General features: G+C 43.9%; 1 protein-coding gene across 14 annotated transcripts in view; it reads left to right on the plus strand.

The window, feature by feature from the left end:
- The first annotated feature begins 2,183 nt into the window (after positions 1-2,183).
- TRAF3 (TNF receptor associated factor 3) overlaps positions 2,184-19,553 on the plus strand; it is a 72,265-nt gene continuing 54,895 nt past the window's right edge. For 4 of the 14 annotated variants that reach the window (XM_083840183.1, XM_083840176.1, XM_083840180.1 and 1 more), the window contains exons 1-4: positions 2,343-2,609; positions 2,786-2,877; positions 3,528-3,583; positions 18,366-18,507. The gene's annotated coding sequence lies outside the window, so the exon portion shown is untranslated. Of the gene's footprint in view, positions 2,296-2,341; positions 2,610-2,785; positions 2,878-3,527; positions 3,584-9,386; positions 9,440-18,365; positions 18,508-19,553 lie in introns of those variants that run through there. The other 10 variants (XM_083840186.1, XM_083840185.1, XM_083840182.1 and 7 more) reach the window with 8 other exon arrangements.

The raw sequence follows: 19,553 nt of genomic DNA on the forward strand, positions 1-19,553 counted from the left end.
CACAGTCATTTTCTCAGAGGTACACCCCCGTAAGAAGGCCAGGCGGGCAGGCGTAACGCCACCAGCATCACTGCCTTCCTCCATTCACTACTTCTAACCTTGAACAAATTGTTTTTGAAATTGTAATTTCATTTGCCAGTTTCTTTTGGTATCTGTGGGTAAAACTCAGCTTTGGGCTCCTCAGTCCCGTCATGAGCATCCTTTGTTTCTCCATGTTCTGTCACCCCCGAGCTGTGGACAATTTGTCCCTCTTGCAGTGTAACAGGAGCTGAATTAGTCCGTGATTGCTCAGTTTCAATGCTACGGCCTTCTACAAGGCCCTTGTCGCTTATTAATACGAGGCCTAAGACAGCATCCTCGTCCACGGACCCCCTGCTTGCTTGACAAGTCTAGCTCCCATCACCCTCCAGAATATTTAAGCCCTGCCTCTTCCCAGTGATATTTTCCAGCCTGTACCTGAGAAATTATGGTTTCCCTTAATCACACGATATCGACTCGTCCGCATTTTCCCCATAGTTTTTACAGATCACTGTCCCTATTCAAGTTTCTAACGGATGACCACCGCTATTTGTATGGAATTTTTTTTTTAATTCTTCTCACATACAATTTCCCGAATCAATGCCCTCTCATTTTACTTCTTGGAACCGTTTTACTAAAATGCAGGGTCACTTTACCACCATTTCTGTCGCTCCAAGCAGCTGCCCCTCCGGGACCGTATTCCGAGCACTGCTGCCAGCAGCGCTGCGTGGCAGGGACGTGCAGCGTGCCGCAGCAGCGTTGACAGGCGCTGCTTTGACTGAAAATGTCGTGTATGCCATGAAATCCCAGACCCCTTATAGGCCAGGCACAGGGGACATACATCACTGTAATAGTCGCGTTCGAAATCTTTGGAATATTGTAATCGTGATAAGGAAGAAGAAAAATAGCAACCAAGCACTTGGAATGGGAGATATTTCATCAGATCAATGCTTTCTCCCTTCACTACTGACATTTTTAAATATGGAAGGCCTCTGTTTGACATCTCTTAGATGGTGTAAGACTTTGTTTTCAGTCTCTTTTTTAGGAAGAACACGTTAGTACAGCTGCTGGAGCTACCGGCACTGGAATCCTGTTATGTTTTTTCCTTTCTTTTTCTAGGGCAAAACAAGAGGACACACATACAACAGCAAAAAGAGTGGCAAGGAAGGAAATTGCAGGTTTGTCTCTGATAGAAACTTATTCGCAGCCCCGCTGCTGGAGAAATCCAGGCTCGGTCCTAGCAGCCTTCCCAGAGCTAGGCAGTCTCGAGCAAGTGACGGGAACATTTAAGACCTCGGTCTCGGCTTGCCTTTCTGCTCGCAGGTTCACGGCAGCGGTTCGGCAGGCGCAGCTGTCTCGACAGCAACGCCAGCCCCTTACTGGGGACAGCAGCAAGAGGAGGGAGGGAGCGAGGAGGGGGGAGAGAAGGCGGACAAGTGGGACGAGGAGGGAAGCGGCGCGCAAGGAGGGAATTAGCCGAGCTTCGTTGTTTAGGGTCTGGTGAGGACACAGCCGGAGCTGGAGGCGTGTGGTTCGCCGGGCAGGTTGGCGTGGGCGTTGCACCGCTGCGGGGGGATGCGGATGGCAGCGGGTCGGCGGAGACGGCTCCGGGGGACGCGGGCAGGGGGATGCTGCCGGTGGCGGAGCCTGCCCGCTCCGGATCCCGCAGCCGGCCGATCCTCCCCCGATAAACAACGTCCGAAAGGGACGCTGGCCTCACCCCGGCGAAACCAGCCCCGCACCGCGCGGTTCTCCGCGCCCCGGCTCCGTCCCTGAGCCCCCCCAGCCCCGCACGGCTCCTCACGGCGGCCGCCCCCCTGCCCGCTCCCCCTCCTCACAGCAGGCACCTGCCCACGTCGCGACATGGCGCGACACCAGCGCGGTGCGGCCGCCTGTCGAGGCCGGCCGCCCGCAGGGGACGGCAGCATCTCCTCCTCCCCTCAGCCCCTCTGAGGAGAGCCCCCCTGAGGGGGGTGGTCGAGCCGCCCTGCCCCCGGCTCCTTCCTCAGCTTTTCCAGACTCTTCTCCCCCTCCCCTCCCCCCTCTCTTGTGTGTGTGTGTGTGGTGTTTTTTTTTATTTTTTTCGTTTCTTTTCCCCTCCCCTTCCCCCCCCCCCCCCCAGTGGCGTTTTTTAAATAAAGCCGACCGCCTTCCACAGCGACCCTTTGCGCCGGCTCCTCTCCTCCGCGTCCCCTCACGGTCCCCCGCCTCCCTCAGCCCCAAACCCTTCAGGGCGAGCCCCCGGGACCCCCCAACCCCTCAGCCCGGGGTGCTGTGGTGCGGTGTGGTGCTGCTAGGGGGGGTGGACAACAACGGACGGAGTGGGGGGGGGGGGGGCACAGCGGCATCAGGTGCAGGCGGGCAGGGCAAAGCCCAGCCCCCGGCTGCCGCCTGCGCGTTGAGCCGGGCCCGCCCCTGTGTGTGCGGGGAGGAGCCGGGCGCGCAGCGGGCTTCGCCGGGGATTTCCAGCCTGAGCGGGCGGGAGAGGAAGTGCGGGGCGGGGGGGAGACGGCGCAGGGCGGCCGGGACTTTCCGCCGGGCTTGGCGGGCGCCTTTCGCCGGGCTCCAGCCGCCGCCGTGCCCGCTCGCAGGTAGGGGCGGCCGCGGGGCTCGGCGCGCCCCGGGGCGGTTGGAGCTCCGCTGCTGCCGCCGCTGCCGCTGCTCCGGGCTCCGGCCGGGCTGCTCGGGGCTCCCCGGAGCCGTTGTGGGGGGGGACACGCGGGGCGGAGGGGGGGGCACGGCGCTGATACGGGGCATCTGCTGGCAGGCGGCGCCCGGTGCCGGGACCTCGGCGGCGGCAGCGGCCGGGGACGGACCAGCGCGGACTCTGCCTGCCCGGAGGCGCTCGGTATTTTGCAGGTGCCCCGTTTTCTTACTTATTTTCGCCCCCCCGCGGCCCCCCCCCCCCCTTTCCCTTCCCACCCCCGCTCCCTCCTCTCCCCGCTGCCTTGCGGCGTTTGAATGCGGGAGCCTCGCTGCGCTCCTGGCTCCCTCCGTGTGCGGCGCTGGGGGCGGGCCGGCGGCCTTTAAAGAGGCGCTGCCTGCCCGCAGCCGCCGAGCAGGGCTGCTCCGGGGGGCCCCCGGGCACCTCAGCGCCTTCCCCGGGCTGCCTGGCTCGGCTCGGCTCCCTTTGGCTCCCTTTGGCTCGCCCCGGCCCGCTTTGGCTCGCCGGGCGAGCTCCGGCTGTCCCCGGGGGAGGGGGGGGGAAACCCGTGGCCGTGCCACCGAGCTGCCCCCGGGCTTGGACTTGGCTTTATTTTATCTTATTTTTTTTTATTTAATTCCTGTCTGCAGCCCGGCCGGCTGGCTGGAGCCGGGAGAGGGGCTTTGTGTGTTGTGTTTTTTTTTCTTATTTATTTATTTATTTATTTTTAACGCCATTCATTTTCGTGCGCTGTTTTCGCAGCATCGCGTTTTCGCCCGTTTAAATTAATGACCGCGGTGCGGGTTAGGAAAAAAAAAAAAAACAACGAGTGTTTAAAAGTTTATACTGAGTCATTCCTCTGCAGATGAACCTATGACTGACTCATAATCTGAGAACTGCAGCGGCTTGTGAAATAGGAAGGTAAGGCATTTACGTCTTGATTTATTTGTATCCGAAGTGTCTGAGATCCGAATTACATGCGGAGGAACGAGTGAAACCGTATTAATGCTGAGCGGCGTAATCTCGCCCGCTGCCAGTCTGAGCTTGTGTGTGACATGAAAGGCTGTACGTGCACCTCTAGGTGGATCTTCACCGCGCACTGGAACGTCTTTCTGTCGTTTTCTGTTTCTGTAGTAGTAAAATGTGGGAAGTTCCAGTGATACAATGTGAAATTTGCAGGCTGCTTGGGTGCCTGCCTTCTCTACCTCGTTGAGATCCGACAGAGTCTTGTGTATCATGATCCCAGTGTTTTTATCTCTCTGATGGAGCTGTGTGTTCCTCGCTGTACGTCTGTCCCGCAGGATTCATGTAGGGTTGTTGTGTACTACTCTGAACTCGCATTCATAGACCGAAAGGGAGCTTAGCGTGTGATGTCAGGGCGTGTTAACCGTATGTAGCTCAGACGAATGAAATAGTTTAATACGAAATAGTAAAAGTCAGTGTTTAAAATAGCTACTGACTCGCGTAGAAGCCTGGATTTAAAGGATACACTGAGCACTAGAGTTAGGACTAAAAGGATGATAACATCATGTATGTTGTCCTTTAAAATGAGCTATTTGGCTGGAAGTGCCTATAAAAGGCAATCTCTACATGCTGAAGTGTATGAGTAACGTGGATGTACATGTTGTTTATTTAGCTTAGGGAGAGGATTTTTATTTTAAGACAAGAAATATTTGAATATTTGGACTGAATCGGTTTTTTATGGCTGGACTGGGAAACCCCTTGTAATAGGGCTTGATAGCGGAAACATTGATGTATCATGAGTTGGGGCATCACAAGCAGACAGCGCTATGAGGTTATAGAAGTTGCTTTGGTACAACGTGAAAATGGTAGGTGTTTTACTGAAATTTGACTTGATTCAACGCTTCCACTAGCAGCTGGATCGAAGATGCAGAAGGGTACAGTGCATTCAGTATCGAAGCAAATTAATTGTAATGGAAAGAGGATACTAAATGACTGAGTCCTTAGGCTTGCCTGAAGTCCTCCTGCAGTTAGCTGTGATGATCCCAGTTTTGAGATGCAGTTCTATTATGGATTCAGAGAATTTGAGCGTCACGTAAGCATATTTACTGTTGGTATCTGAGAAAACTGTAAGATGGCAGTAGTTAACATCAGTAACAGAAAATTCTTAATGAGGTCTTACCAGTCCATGCTAATGCGGTTTGTTTCTAAATGATTTCAACAGCCTGCTGCATTTCATATCTTTGCATTGCTCTTGTTCATAATGAGAAGTTTAAGTGATGGAAGGGGAACGTGTTTTCCAATGCTGTATTAGTGGCTATGGCAATACTGAAAGCAAGAAAAGTCAGCGGTCCTAATATTTAACTTTTGTTGTTAAACCACCAGTATGTAAATACATTGGTAAGTAGACAGTCACAGTTCTGCAGATGAAAAGTAAGGCAATTTAAAAATAGGCATGACTTAAATCTAATCCAGTATCCTAAATTGGCTCTGTATGAATAGATATTGCAAGAATAACACGTTTTGATCTCAGATATCCAAGATGATGCAATAACTGGATTTCATGTTCTTTAGCATAATAGTGTTTCTTAATTGGAGGTGCTGAATCCTATGATGTCTGAAGACTGCTCATTACACGTTGGTTTCAGATGTCTGTGTTCTTGTGCACCGTTCCTTTAAAGAATTGCCAAGGCTTTTTATTTTTTTATTTTTTTTTTTTTTTGATTCTTGTGGGTGGGTACTTTCTGCATATGATGCTTGTATTTAAAACCTCCTGGCATTTTTGGCCTGTGGCTCAGGAACACCAAAAGTGGTGGCAGAGAGTGAAATTGGAGATTTCAAGATGTGGTATGGGGTAGAGAAGCCAAGGGAGGGAGGGTTGCGTGGGTTTGTGCAACAATATAAAGGTGTGATTGTAGCACAAGAAAGAGAGCTGTAGCTTTGCAGGGTTTTATCTTACACTTTTAAACCTGCAGTGGTGAAGTAGTGACATAGAAACCACAGCAGCAAAGGGCTGGCAAAGAAAATAGAGCTGGTCTGCCTGCTGGAAGCCCCTGCCATCATAAGCAGATAGATTGAAGTCAGTATATGTTTGTTTTGACAAATAACAAAACATTTAATTATGTCTTTAAGTTTTTTTCTTTTGTTTGTTTCAGACAGAAAGAAAAAGGACTAGAGAATTCAGAGGAAAGGGGTGGCAGCTTGCAAGGGAAGATGATTAGGTGTCTGCAGATTAGGAAGAGGTGCTCTCTTGATCTGTGCTAATGGGAGAGAAGAGAAAATAAAGACTACTCCCTCCACCCCTAGAAAATGAGCAAGGAAAGCGTCGGTAGAAAGATCCGAGAGCATAAGAAGAAAATGAGGCAAAAGATTTGATTTTGGAAATTGTGATATATACATCTTACGTAGTGGGATCTGAGAATTTTTTTCTTCCTGGATTTTTTTCTACTTTGGCACTGACAGCAAAACATTGTTGCCCCTACGACTTCAATTGCTTCTGACTGTTGGCTTTGTAACTAGGTTAACAGGGCGAGTGTCTCTAAAATTATATACGACAACTGTAGGTCACTAATCCTTTCCACACCCCCAAAATGTTAAGCCTTTGATTTCCATGCTGTTGTTCTTCCATGCTGATTTACTCTGCACATGTAAGTGTGATTTTTAGTAGAATCCTGCAGTCTATCTGGTAAAGGGCAGCACGGGAAGGGAAGGCTCACGGTGCTCATGGTGCAGAAGTTCCATGTAGGACGTGTGGGATGGCCTCCATTCCTGGCTCCCTCCTTGTACTTCAAACTGGGTCGTTGTGTACTCTGACATCATGATTGACTATTGCAAACTGCAAGCATTGGAACTGCGTTGGCCATAGCAGAAATTCTTTAGGTTGGAGCATTTTATAGTTCCGGTATTACTTTATATGCTGTCATAAAATGCTCGCTTACGAAATAGGTTTAGCTGATGTGTAGAGGAAACATTCTCTAGGTTATTTTCCATGATAAAATCACAGATAATTCTCTAATATAGTGTAAGTGCTCTGAAGTGAGTATACCCTTTCACATACAGTATGTATAGAAAGTGCTCCAGTGAAAGAAGTCATGAAACTTCTCTTTTACATGCTCTAATGATGGCTGCATGGAAGCTCGTGATTGCAGAAGTTTAACATTTGGAGTAATATTGAACTTGTCTGACTTGATTTCTGCATTAAAACAAAAAACATCTTTTGGTAAATCAAGTAAGATACGCCCATTCGAGACAAGCTTGGAATGCCATGAGTCTTCAGTGTTCTTGGGTGTCTAGCAAAATGAATTATTTTGATTTGGTTGGTCTTGAAAAGCACGTTACAGATGCTGCTTTTAGAAGAAGCACTGCCTTCCTGGCTGCCACTCTGTTCCCACGAGCTCTGACATCTCTTGAGAACAAGAAGCTGGCCTGTTGAAGATACCATTGTAAGATCTGGGAGACCTGCAGGCTGTTGTTTTGTTCCTGTAGATGCATGTAATGAAGTCATTGGAAGGCCAAAGCGCCGAGGGCCTTTGATGTTGTGGTGCTGAGCGGTGTGACATCATGCTCACGTCCCCGGGGCAGAAGGGGGATTCCAATCCAACTTTTCTACTTCCCTGGGGAGCATTCTCATAATCGGCTCACAGGCCAGTTAAGCATAGTGTCACTTCCTTCTCTTGAAACTCTTCTGCTATGCCAGGAATAATCAAAACTCGCTGTGCCTGTGAAACGGAGCAAGAGGAAGCGCGATGGCTTAGAAGGGTGGTTAGGACGATTACTGAGATGAGGAAAGGCATGCAGTCTGCTGATGCTTCTCTCCACTGATGTCTTGTTTCTTGTCTTCTGGTGCGTTTGAACCTGATACTGAGGTGCTTGCTGAGGTTACCAACCTTGTCAAGACAGACTGTTCTTGCAGCACAGAAGATGCCTTCAAGGTGCTGTGGGGGGCGAGAGAACTGGTACTTAGGTGCCTCTAGGGTTAGGTGAGAGCTGGCTGGGACTTCTGAGAATACTTGTCATACAGCTTGTGGCTTATGTCTGTCTGCTGGCCCCATGGTCTCGGCTTTTCCTGCTCTGTAAAATGGAAATAGTGGTGCTTTCCTGCCCTCTGAGGACATCAAAGATGATGAGGTGCTGAGGCACAGCAGGGCAGTATAAGCTTTATCCATTGATAAATGACATGAATTGCAACAGTTGTGTAGAGGCATCCTGTTTTGTCTTCTCCACAGTGCTGTGCCTTTCTGCACCGTCAGCATTATGGGACAGGAAACAGTATTTGCTTCACGGCTCTTGCACTGTTGCGTACAGCAAACATGCAGGGCTCCATGAACCTGAGTGTCCATGACATAATTTCTCAAAGTGGTACCTGTTCTGGTGCTCAATGTGTTCCCAGCTTTCTGCCTTGGACGCTCTAGAATAGTCATAGTCTTTCCTTATTCTATGGAACCAGCTTACTCGCACAATAGAAGTGCCTAAAATAACTTTTTAACGGCAAAGCCCAGCTCATGAACCAAATTTTGGCAATGTGAATAAAATTCATTTTGTAAGCTCATCCATGTACTTGTGAGAGATATTAGAACAATTGTTAGGGGTTTCTATTATGGATGCGTTTTGTACTCTATCAGTTTATACCTATCGCCTATCTCTGTCTTTCTACAGAGAAGAACCTTCCAAGAGTAAGTTTCCTTGAGTGATGTCTTCTGACCATTTATTTATTGACTTGCAGCTTTAGGGAATTGTATCTATCTTGATTTTTTTTTTTTTTGCTTAGGAAGTACTGCCTTAAAATTTCCATTCATCTTCCGCTTGTTTTAAACTCCTTTAAACCATCCTAAGTCACTCGTCTTTCTGCATTTTATGCTCTTCAGCTACCAATGAAATACTCTTACCACTGTGTTTCTGTTCCATCTTAAGTTGTTTGGCCAAACAGTGTAAACGCTCTTACTTTAAGTTGGTTCTTCTGATTCTTAGAAGTGGCTTATTTTGAACTGCTTTCAGTTGTTCCATATCTCCTGTAATTTTAAGTTGTGAAGGGATGACTTTTATTCCAAGGTGGTCTCATCCTTTTACTTGACCAAAATGACTGACTTCATTTTCCCATTTACTTTTCTTTCCATTTGCATCACTTTTCTCTTGAAATACTTGCTTCCAGGTTTGTACTTATTTTCATGCTTCTGGCTAATAATCTTTATCTGTAAATCAGCTTTTCTTTGACCTCTCTGTAGCTACCTGTTTCTTTCATTTCCCCCAACCCAAGGTGAATTAACAAGCTCTTCCATGCCACTAAAGATGGATCTACAATGTACCCTCCTATTGTCTGAAGTATATATGTCCTTAGATCTACAAATGCTCTCTTTCCATCCTTTTCACTCTCCCCTTTTCTGTTTTCCTTGAGAGAGGAGCATTGTGCTTTTAACCTGGGAATGTTTTAGTTCCGACTGTTGTAGCTGCATGTGACAAGGGTACCAGTTCTACGTTCAACAGGTGCCAGATGTAAAGTGCATGTGGTTGTAAAGCTACATATTCTCAGAATGTTGTCATTAGTTTAAGTGGAAGGAGGTTGCATACTTAAGTGAGTGCTGTTGATATGCGTATGTGTGTATCTAGCAGTTTTGAGACGGTCTCATGCAGTAGTATTCCCGTTGCCTTCCAGAACTCAACTTTTTTTGGGAAAAAAAAAAAAAAAAGGATTTGACCTAACTTACTTTGCAGTTCATAATACCTAATGCTGATTTTGAGTGTCAGTATCTTCTCTGTCTTCTGTTAGGAGCTGAACCGTTCTTCTATCTGCAGAACCTGAGCGTGCAACATTTCAGATTAGTAAATATGCCTTTGGTATATTTTTCATATTAGTAAGTATGCCTTACTTCTCACTGGTGGTGTTGGTGAGTAATGGAAATGGCAATGGATCTCCTGTTGTAGTTAGAGTAGCAGACATTGCTGTTGTGTTGTCCTTACTGTTTGGCAGGGTTTTTTTGTTTTAATCTATGTTATAGTGAGATATTTTCACACTTCCTTGGAGCATGTGCAGAAGAATGCTCTTGGCAGTATTCAGGAACATAGAGCAAGTTTATTGCTGTTTGTGTGCTGTACTTTGTCAGCGATTTTTCAATACCTTGGCCCGTAAATTCCCCTTCTTCCTCTTTCCTTCTTGCAAATTCCTGAAAGCTTCACTTTCATTTTGGAAAGGATTATTTAGATATGTAACTTTCAGTACTCCAGCCAGTAACTTTTTGAGGGAGTTTTGGGGGATTTACTCTCTTGGCAGTTTGTTTTGTGTGTTCTTTTTTTTTTAAATTGTTAGGATAAGCAAACAAATATCCGCCTACTACATTCTGTGTATCTTTGCTGAGGACATTTTCCTAAATTAAGTGAGGAAGGGAGTTCAGAATTGTCCTCTTTGTGAATGTAAAACCTGTAGCACATGTAGCTGAAGTATGATGTGTAGTGTAGCTTTGCAGACTTGTTTACTAAGAGTTGTTTGTCTTCTAATACAAACTCTCAATGTACCAGTCGACTGTTCTGAGGTGAGTTGGGGCAGACAGTCTTCGAAAGTCCTTTGAGCTGTACATAAAAAGGCAGTTATTCCAGAACAAGAGTGTCAGTGTGCTGAGTTAACTGGCAAAGTTCAAAGTAGTTGAACCTTTCCTTGAAATGCTGTGATTTAACAAACCATCCAAAGAACAAGGAAGACAAAATGACGTGAGGAGGAAAGTTCGTGAAGGTCAATTACATATGTAACGATATACTTTCCTGTCATGTTTTCATGAGAAAATGTTGTTAATGAGATGACTATTGGCAGTTCCTGCTATTTATTGTGCTACATGCTTTATTGATGCTTTTTCTTGATTTGCTGCCCATCTCCTGTAGCATGTTTTGTGCCAGAAGAGCAACCTTAAGGATGTCTTGGAGTGCTTAACTTCATTTTGAGCAGGTGCAGGTAGTCACTTGGGTTGCTATGGTTAAGATCCAGGGTTGTCCATATTCCTTAGACTTCAGAGGCACTGGCATCTCTATTTGACTTTTGGAGGGAAAGCTTAAACATTAAGGTATTTGTAAACTGGCATTGCTTTTTTCCACGAATACATATTTAAATACTTGAACTAAAATCTTATCTCCTGGTTAAACAAACTCCCGTTGTACTTACGTCATATCTGTGAAAATGGACTGTCTGACTGTTTATGGAGAAATGATTTGGCTTCTCTTGTAGCTAATCAGTTTTTGTAGAGTATTAGATAGGCTTTGTGTTAAAATATCAGTTGTTATCATCTCCAAAATAAAATGTTTGTCATGTTAAAGAAGGCGGAAAAATTGGTGAGCTCTCCATTAGATGGTGCTGCTGGTATTGAAATATTTAGATACCTAATAGAAGCAGGTTTCTGCCTAGAACTGTTTTTACATTTTTTTTTAAAGGACTTCTTTTTAATAAAATACTTTCCAAAGGCAGTGATACTTGCAAAGATGTTTTTTCTTAGTTTGAAATGAATAGGTAAGATACTGAAAAGACAGGCTGTCTCCATGGGAAGGAGGTATGGAAGAAGTAAAGCATATGCTTTTCGCATGGATGATTTCAATTCTAGCAGCTGCCTCTTTTGTTGTATCCCTCATCTGTTTAAATGATGACTCTGTGTTACCTTCATACACTGCTATCATGTGGATTGGGATGCTACAGCATTAAAGAAATTCAGTGTCAAGAAATACTTGATTTTAAAATCCCCAAGTGAATTAGGCTGACCATTGCAGCATTAACACCCTGGTGAATTTGAGTTCCTGTCTTCTTGCTGCTCCCTGTCCACCTGTGTTCCTTTTATAAGTTGAAACAAATACTGCTAATTAAATGTGTAGCGATAGCATTCATTTGCCTGAACCATGGCTGACTAGCAAGTTTTAGAAAAACCTACAGGAACAGAGATGGTGCTTACGTGTAGGAACATGGTACCATCTTAAATGCTGTAGGTTATCCCAGACATCCTCAAGTTACTGCTCCAAAACTGTGCTCCATATGTCCAAGCCTGTATCTGCCAGTCCTGCACATCTTGGATGCTTTAGGGCATCTAAAATTGCGCTAAAAACTCATGATTGGTCACATGACTCTTCATACGTATTAATTGAAAATGTGCATTATCAAGTGTATCCATGCTGTTAGGACTCCTTCAAAGATGGTAAGGCTGGGTTGCTGAAGTCTTTGAATTCTTCAGTGCCACAAAGGCTGCAAGTAGAAAAATAACTAGTTTTTAGAATTGGTGTTGGACAAGAGAAATAGAAATTGGTCGGGGGCTAGAACTAGCTGATCTTTAAGGTCTCTTCCAACCCAGACTACTCTGTGATTCTAGGTTGGGTTCATGAAGCCACAGCCCTTTTCTCATTACAGGTAGAAGTATTTTTAGTATGATTTAACAAATGGAGATGATTGTGACTAGTCAGCAAAAGAGTTTTATAGTATGAAATAACACTTGGCAAGAAATGTAGATGAAATCTTTTTTAAGAAACTGAGATTTTTTTTTTCTTTTGGGAAGGTTTTTTATTGAAAAGCATTCACGAAGGCTGGCTAGCAGAAATGGCTTAGCAAAACTCTACTTCTTGGGGTTGGAAATCTTAAATAATTTTGTACTCAGCAGCAGGAAGCCTAACGTAACAGACTTGGCCAGAGTTTAACAGCCTTTGAAAGCTGGTGAGGAGCAGCCAGTGGATTTCATATGTAATTTTCTGTTTTCAAGAGAAGTGAGCAGCTTGCAGATTCTTGGTTTACTTTCTGACCTTACCTGGGGTTAGAAGGTGTGACTGCAAGGTGCTGTTAATTCCCCCAAAATCTGGCAAGTTGGAGTAATAAGACAGAGGGATGGTTCTCTTTGCTGGTATTAATGATCCATTTGCGGGAAAACTCAAACAGGGAAAGGTACAAGTTATGAGGTAACTGGGAAAATGGACAAGCTGTTGAGAATGAGAACTTTGCCGTAATTATCTTACCACTTTGCTAATAGTAACGTGCAGCTTGCTCATAATAACAACCCTTGTAAGGGCGGTTAAAAGATTATCATGTCATCCAGCTGTATGATAGAATAGCTAGAATTCAGAAAACTTGTAGGTAAGATGCCGTAGGAGATGACTTAGGAAGCATGACTAAGAGTAAGGAATTCAGTGAAGTTGTTCCTTAAAGAGCAGGTAAGTGTGAATTACTGATTTGTACTTCTTTTGCACTGACACATAGCAACAGACTGCTTTGGCTAAATCAGTACACTGCTAATGATCTGAAATCCAAGAAGAAACTATGAAATTAGGTGACAGCGTTAAAGATAAGCAAGACAGAATGGCACAGGCATGTAGGGAAAAAAATTGGAGTGTTTGAGGCAAAGAACAATATCAAACTAATGAGGGAGATAAAAATATATTCTCGTTACTCTTTCATGCGGTCTTGAACAGTTAAGAGGGTATTGTTCCAATAGTCAATATGAAGGAAAAAGTAACAACAGTTGATGCCAAGAGAAATGAAGTGATTAATGCTGCCTTTTTCTATGTAAGAATGAAATATTATAATGCATAACCCAATTATCTGTTAACTCTTCAGCATATTTATGGTAATTCATGGAGGTTAAATGCAATTCCAGATGTTTTCCATATTTGATTTTGTGACTTCTGTAACAAGAGTGGTGTGAAACTGCGTAATATAATTTTATTTACCAGAGAAAGTAAAAAAAATATTTTGTTTGTAAACATCTGCAAGATAGCAGAATGATCCTAAGGGTTATTAGAAACTTCTCCATAGTATTTCTATTGCAGTTCTTTCTGTGTCACGATTAGGGATTTAGGGGGACTGGGGAGAACCATGCCGTTTTAAAAAGGATAGCTGCAGGAGTAGCATGGAATGGAGTGGAGAAGAGAGGAAAAATGCTGGTAGCTGTGATCATCCTGGGATATGTTGCCTAAGTATCTATTTTTGGGATGGTTATAATTTTCAACAGTGATGTAAAGGATTGAATAACAGAGAATCTATTACATTCAAAGATGGATACCAAATTGGGAATACCTGCAAGTATTCTGGAGAACAGAATTCCAATTCAGAATGAGCAGTCTTGGTTGTTGGCTTTGGGTAGCTCACTGCTCCTTACGTTTTTATATAGCTTACGTTTTTCTTGCAGCAAGGGTGCAGCCTCAATTTCTCTTGATCTCCCGAATTTCAATACTGAATCCAATTCAAGATGTCATTGAGCTTCCAAGTACTTGTCCTACAGCCTCATCTTAAATGAGATGCCTGAATCTGAAGTTAAGACTAAATGCAACATGTCAGTCCTGATGCCATTACCAGCACTGAAATGAAATTGCATCTTTCCCCCATTTGTAGAGTAGACTCAGAGCTGCAGCGTGCTAGAACTCACTTTATACCGTGGGCAATGTTTAAATGATCAGTGAACATGAGTTTTGTTATATGAAGCTGTGAAGTGAACTGTAAAATGAAGGAGCTGTTTTTTAAGTCTTTTTTTTTTTAACTACCACAAGTATAGCAAATGCAAAGGGAAAGATGGAAAGGCCATATAAAGATGTAGCACTATCCTAATGGCTGTAATTAGTCACTAGGGCTCAGACATCAGAGCCTATTGCTAAATATTACATACGATAAGAACAATAGGAGCAAAAGCATTTAGAGAGTGTTTAATAATTCACATGTCTGTATGGCCTGATCGTCTTGGTAGAGCTCCCTGAGCCCTTATGATGACTCTTCTTTAACTGGTGTTGTCTCTTTGTTCTTCTGATCTCTACTATTCCTCCTGTAAATAAAAATGTTTTTAAGAAGCCTTCAATGTTTGCATGTCTGAGAGACTCTATACAGCCTCCAATTAAACCTCCCTGTGTATTGAGATGTTTGGTGCTTAAATAGAGAGGTTAACATATAATGATTGTAAATTAGTGTGGCTCCTGTTCTAGGCTAAGGTAGAATATTCATCTGTTTTCAATAACCAGGATGAGACTAAGTGGTGACTGGGTCATTCTTTCTGCTAATACTCAGAACGGTCAGTCCTCATCGTGACAGTGTTACAGCTTTGCCATGATTGCGGCAGAACGAGTTAAGAAGACAGCCCAAATTAACCAACTTTGGACAAACAGGCAGGATGAGAATTGAAGCCAGGCTAATGACTTCTCAGGATTATGTCAGTCGATTAAAACTAACTTCCTGTCAATACTGAGCTTGGCAAAAGTGCATAGGGGAAAACAGATCTTGGAATGTTACACATCTTAAATCAGTAATACCGTTGCCTGGAATTTGCCAAGACATAACTGCTTCTGGTGGTTGCACAGACACAGGAGGCTTCAGAGTTGTCTCCAGTCCTTACTCTGACGGGGAATAGCTGGACTGGAGGTATAAGGTCTGAGCAGTCAGTCTGTCAGTAGAGAACTCTCTGCTGTTTTTAAGTAGTGATACAGGTGGCTTTTCTGTTATCCTGTTATTCTGTCCATGATTTGAGTGCTTTAGAAGGACAGAAGTCTCTATTATGGGAAGAAAGAAGTCTAAGTTGTGTGGTGGTGTTGTTTGCCTTCATCCTCTCTGTTCTTCCTTTCAGTAGAGGATTACATCATGGGCTGGAATCCATGCTTGCTGCTGCAGCAAGGATCTCAATTTTTTTTAGTGCATCCTTTGCCCCTTGTTTAGTCTGCTAGTACTGTGCGCTCTCACTGTGCAGATCTGGACTGCTGTACTGAGGCCTGTCCCTGAAACACATGGAAATAGGTTGCTTGACAAGACTTACTGAACCCTCTGTAGCATTGTATCCCTGTCAGAATAAAGGAAAGATGCTTTCATGGCACGGCCCTCATTTATGGCAGTAGCTCAGAGGCTTCTGACTTTCGTAGGGCTGTCTAGCAAAAGAGCAGGTTAAGCTCGCTCCAGCATGACTTCCAGATGTGTAACGCCCTAGGAACAGCTACGCTCACACTTACAGTATGAAGTGCAGCGATCGCCTTAGGTGGAAAACCTTAGGCAGACCACAAAACCAATATTGTTCTGGTTGTGGTTTTTTGATAAGGCATACAGGGAGTGCAGTCTGCCAGTTTGTGGAGAGGGAGGACAGAGTCGGTATGTGGATAAAGATGATGAAGCCAGCGGAAGCGTGATGCTGTTGAGCCTGACAGGAAAGCTGGCAATATAGGTGCAGGTGAGGAGCTTTCTACGTGAACTGGTGGGCACCTTTGGGTCCTCAGGGCCATTCCAACAGCTTGCTTTGGCCACTGCGTGGTAAAGATGTTGTATTTCACCTGGTCAGTGCAGCTGTATCGCTGGTCTCAGCCTGTATGTTCTGGGGGTAGAATTTGGGCCTTCAAAACGAGTGCATTCATCACTAGATAACAGACAGGAATATGCTTTCTATTTTCTGTTTTGCTTACTTTATTATGTGTGTGCATATTTATATATGCAACAATTTTGCATGATTACAGGTCAGTTCTATCCTGCAGTGGAGGCAGACCCTTTTTTTACATTGAAACTAGGAAAGGAGCATGTAGTTACTGGACTCAGACGGCCTTTTTCAGTCACTTTTTTTGTTGATCCATCCAACCTGGCCTTAAACAGTTCCAGGGATGGGGCATCCACAGCTTCGCTGGGCAGCCTGTTCCAGGGCCTCACCACCCTCTGAGTAAAGAATTTCTTCCTTATATCTAATCTAAATCTATCCTTTTTAAGTTGAAAACCATACCCCCTTGTCTTAGCACTTCACTCCTTGACAAAGAGTCCCTCCCCACCTTTCCTGTAGGCCCCCTTTAGGCACTGGAAGGCCACTATAAGGCCTTTCTGGAGCCTTCTCTTCTCCAGGCTGAGCAACCCCAGCTCCCTCAGCCTGTCCTCATAGTAGAGGTGCTCCAGCCCCTTGATCATCCTTATGGCCCTCCTCTGGACTCGTTCGAATAGGCCCATGTCCTTCTGCTGGGGCACCAGAGCTGATTGCAGAGCTCCAGGTGGGGTCTCACAAGAGCAGAGGGGACAATCACCTGCCTCACCCTGGTGGCCTTCTTTTGATGCAGCCCAGGACACGGCTGGACTTCTGGGCTTCAGGCGCATGTTGCCAGCTCATGTCGAGCTTCTTGTTAACCAACACCCCCAGGTCCTTCTCCTCAGGGCTACTCTCAATTGTGGCTTTTACTCAAGTGTGGCTTTTACTGGCAGAAATGTCAGTAAAGTAAATCATCTGTGAGAAGAAAGGAGAGTTGTGAGCTCTTAACGTGTAGTGGGGTGGAAAGGATGCTTTGGTAGGACAGAACTCTTTATAAAGAATTTCATTGCAAGAGTTAAATAGATTACAAAAGGGCCTTAGGAACAGGTTTTTCATATATTGCATTGTGGAGTTCTCTTGCAGGAGATGGCAAAAGATGCTGAACTCTGAATTTGGGCTTCTAAGTGTGTGGTGTTTTTATTCCTTCTTTCCTGAATGCTTTGTGGCTTGTTGGTAAAGTTGTATTACACTGCCACAGTAACAGAGTTGTACCTCTTCACTACTGAAACAACTGTGGTCTTTGTGCTTTTGAGACTTTTCACAGATTTAACTTATGATCAGTTTTGCAGTTTGAAATATTTTAGAATTCAAATCCTAATACTTTGGAATTTAAGATCCATTATATTAATTCAAAATATTTACTTAATTTGCAACTTTGCAAAAGTTGTATTTTTTTAAAAAAGATGTAGTCTTTAGTATTATTAAAAAAAAAGTAAAAGCAGTAACTAAACTATAAGCAATAATCTATACAATCTGAATTTTCAAATTTATTGTATTTTTAGCAGAATAAGAGGGAATAAATTTAAGCAGTGAATGTATTGAATTTACTCTGATTTTATCTTTGAGTTTCCTGACATCAAATATAGTCTTCAAGCTGTTCTCAGCCTTTGGAAGACTGAGGAAAGCTCCCTTCATTCCAGTTACTCTGTTTTGAGTGAACTGGCTCTTATGTTGTAGTTGTGTTGCAGCATGTTTTCATTGGTAAAAGAAAAGAACACCTTTCAGTTTGCTACTGACTGTCTGTAGGGATTCTTGGCTCTCCTATTAGCTTTTATGTCACTGTAAAGTGAAAATGGAAGGATTAAGATGATATCGTGCTTTCTCGTAAATCCTTTCTTGTAAATCCATTCCGATTGTTTCACTAGCGGTAATTTTTTTACATGAATAAACTGGTAACTTAAGCTATGTTCAGTTCTCAGTATCGCAGTTTAGAAATGGCCACGATGGTCTAGCCAATATGTTTTAATACTGTTTGGTGGCAGTATTAAAACTACCTGTGTTTTCAATCTTCGTATTTCCTCCCTTTTTTATCTGAGTGTAAATTTTTCCTACGCTGAATAGGTTCAAGTACAGTAGCTAGTAAAATTAGACCCGTGTTGAGAAATGGAGCATGCATCTCAGATAGTTTCTTTTCTTGGTTTTGGTTCAGGTTAACAGAAGTATCTTTACATCTGCAGTTTCTGGAAATTTAAGAACACTGTGAACCTCTGGCCAATAAAAATTTTCCCATTATGTAAAACATTCTTGCAGATTAGCTTGACTCACTCGGTGGTGGCAGTGGTGACTTCCTCCATGAAGTAAATACACTTTTGCAATGAATTTCCTAGTCAACTAATAAATCTCAGTGTAGCTTTCTGATTTGCTGTAGTTTGTGTGGTTTCATGGAGCTCTAACCTACTATTTCTTGTTTGTGCCTTCAAGCTTGAGAGAATTGTTTCTGTATATTAATAGGAGACACTTGAAACCGACTTTACTCGTTTGTTTCCCAGCAGGAAAGCCTGAGTGCTTTGGGCTTTAACTGAATCAAGACCAGCTCTCAGCAGTGGGAGACTGTATTAATCCATTGGAAGTACAGACTGCAATCTTGTGTATCACTGCGGTTTGTGTTGCGAATTTTTCTCATGTAAACAGGTAGGTTGCGAAATTTTCTCTGCTGCATACATTGTTTTTGTAATGCGTACATTTAGAAACCTCGTGACAGTAGTGTGAGGTGGTTTTCTTTTTTTTCCTTTTTTTGGCGGGAGGGGTAGTGGTAGTATTTCTGTCATTGCATGAAACTGTAAAGTACCTTATTCTCCTTTGTGTTTTCACATCTTTAAGTTCATGGTATTAATTTTACAAATCGGCTTCAGTGCTCCGAGTTGCTTTAGGTATGAATCAGGGTGATAGCTCAAAACTCAAGCAAGTTTCTTTCTTGTTTCTGTAAGCCAGCCCTCTGGTAGTGTCTTTTGTGTTTTCCACACAATCAGTGGATTATTTGGCAAGTTCTTCTGCACTCTCTGCCTGATGGAGTTATGTTGCCCGATAGTATGTGGAGGTTTGTTAATAAATTTTGGGCTGTTTTATCAGTTTTATTTCATTTGCAAGCAAGGTAAGCAAATTATTATCTCTATTTCATTGAACACCAGAGGGAAAGATTTTTTTTTTTAACAAATAGTTTAGAAATGTTATAAGAAGTCAGATGGTAGCCAACTTCCTTAGTCAGCTCTGCCTAATTTGGGAAACTGCATTATACCTTAGTTGTGAGAGGAGAAAATCCAGCAGGAAATGCCCTGCCGGAATGGTTGGATACTGTCTTGACCTTTTTTTCTCTTACCCTTCCCCCCAAATACAGGGGATTTTGAACAATTTGTGACGCAGGCTTGTTATCTTTCTGTAAGAATTTTTCCCTTGGCCCTAGCATCTAACTTAACGCTAGATGTTATTTCTTAGGAAATGCTGTGTGCATCCCTGATAGTGTGTGAATCCCAGCCAGAAAGCAGCTAGGCTGCATGTCTCTGTCTTGAAGTCATTCCCAGTGACCCAAAGCAAAACAGGTTAAAAAGTGTTAAGGTGCTAGTTTTAGACTAAATGCAGAAACTGAAAACTACTTACAAATCTTACTTTACCATTTATGTTCCCTTTTTAGGGGAAAGGGGATATTGCTGGTCCGCCCCCCCCAGCTTTACCAAGATATA

The sequence above is a fragment of the Anser anser genome, assembly GCF_964211835.1.
Source record: "Anser anser genome assembly, chromosome: 5".
Taxonomy (NCBI): Eukaryota; Metazoa; Chordata; class Aves; order Anseriformes; family Anatidae; genus Anser; species Anser anser.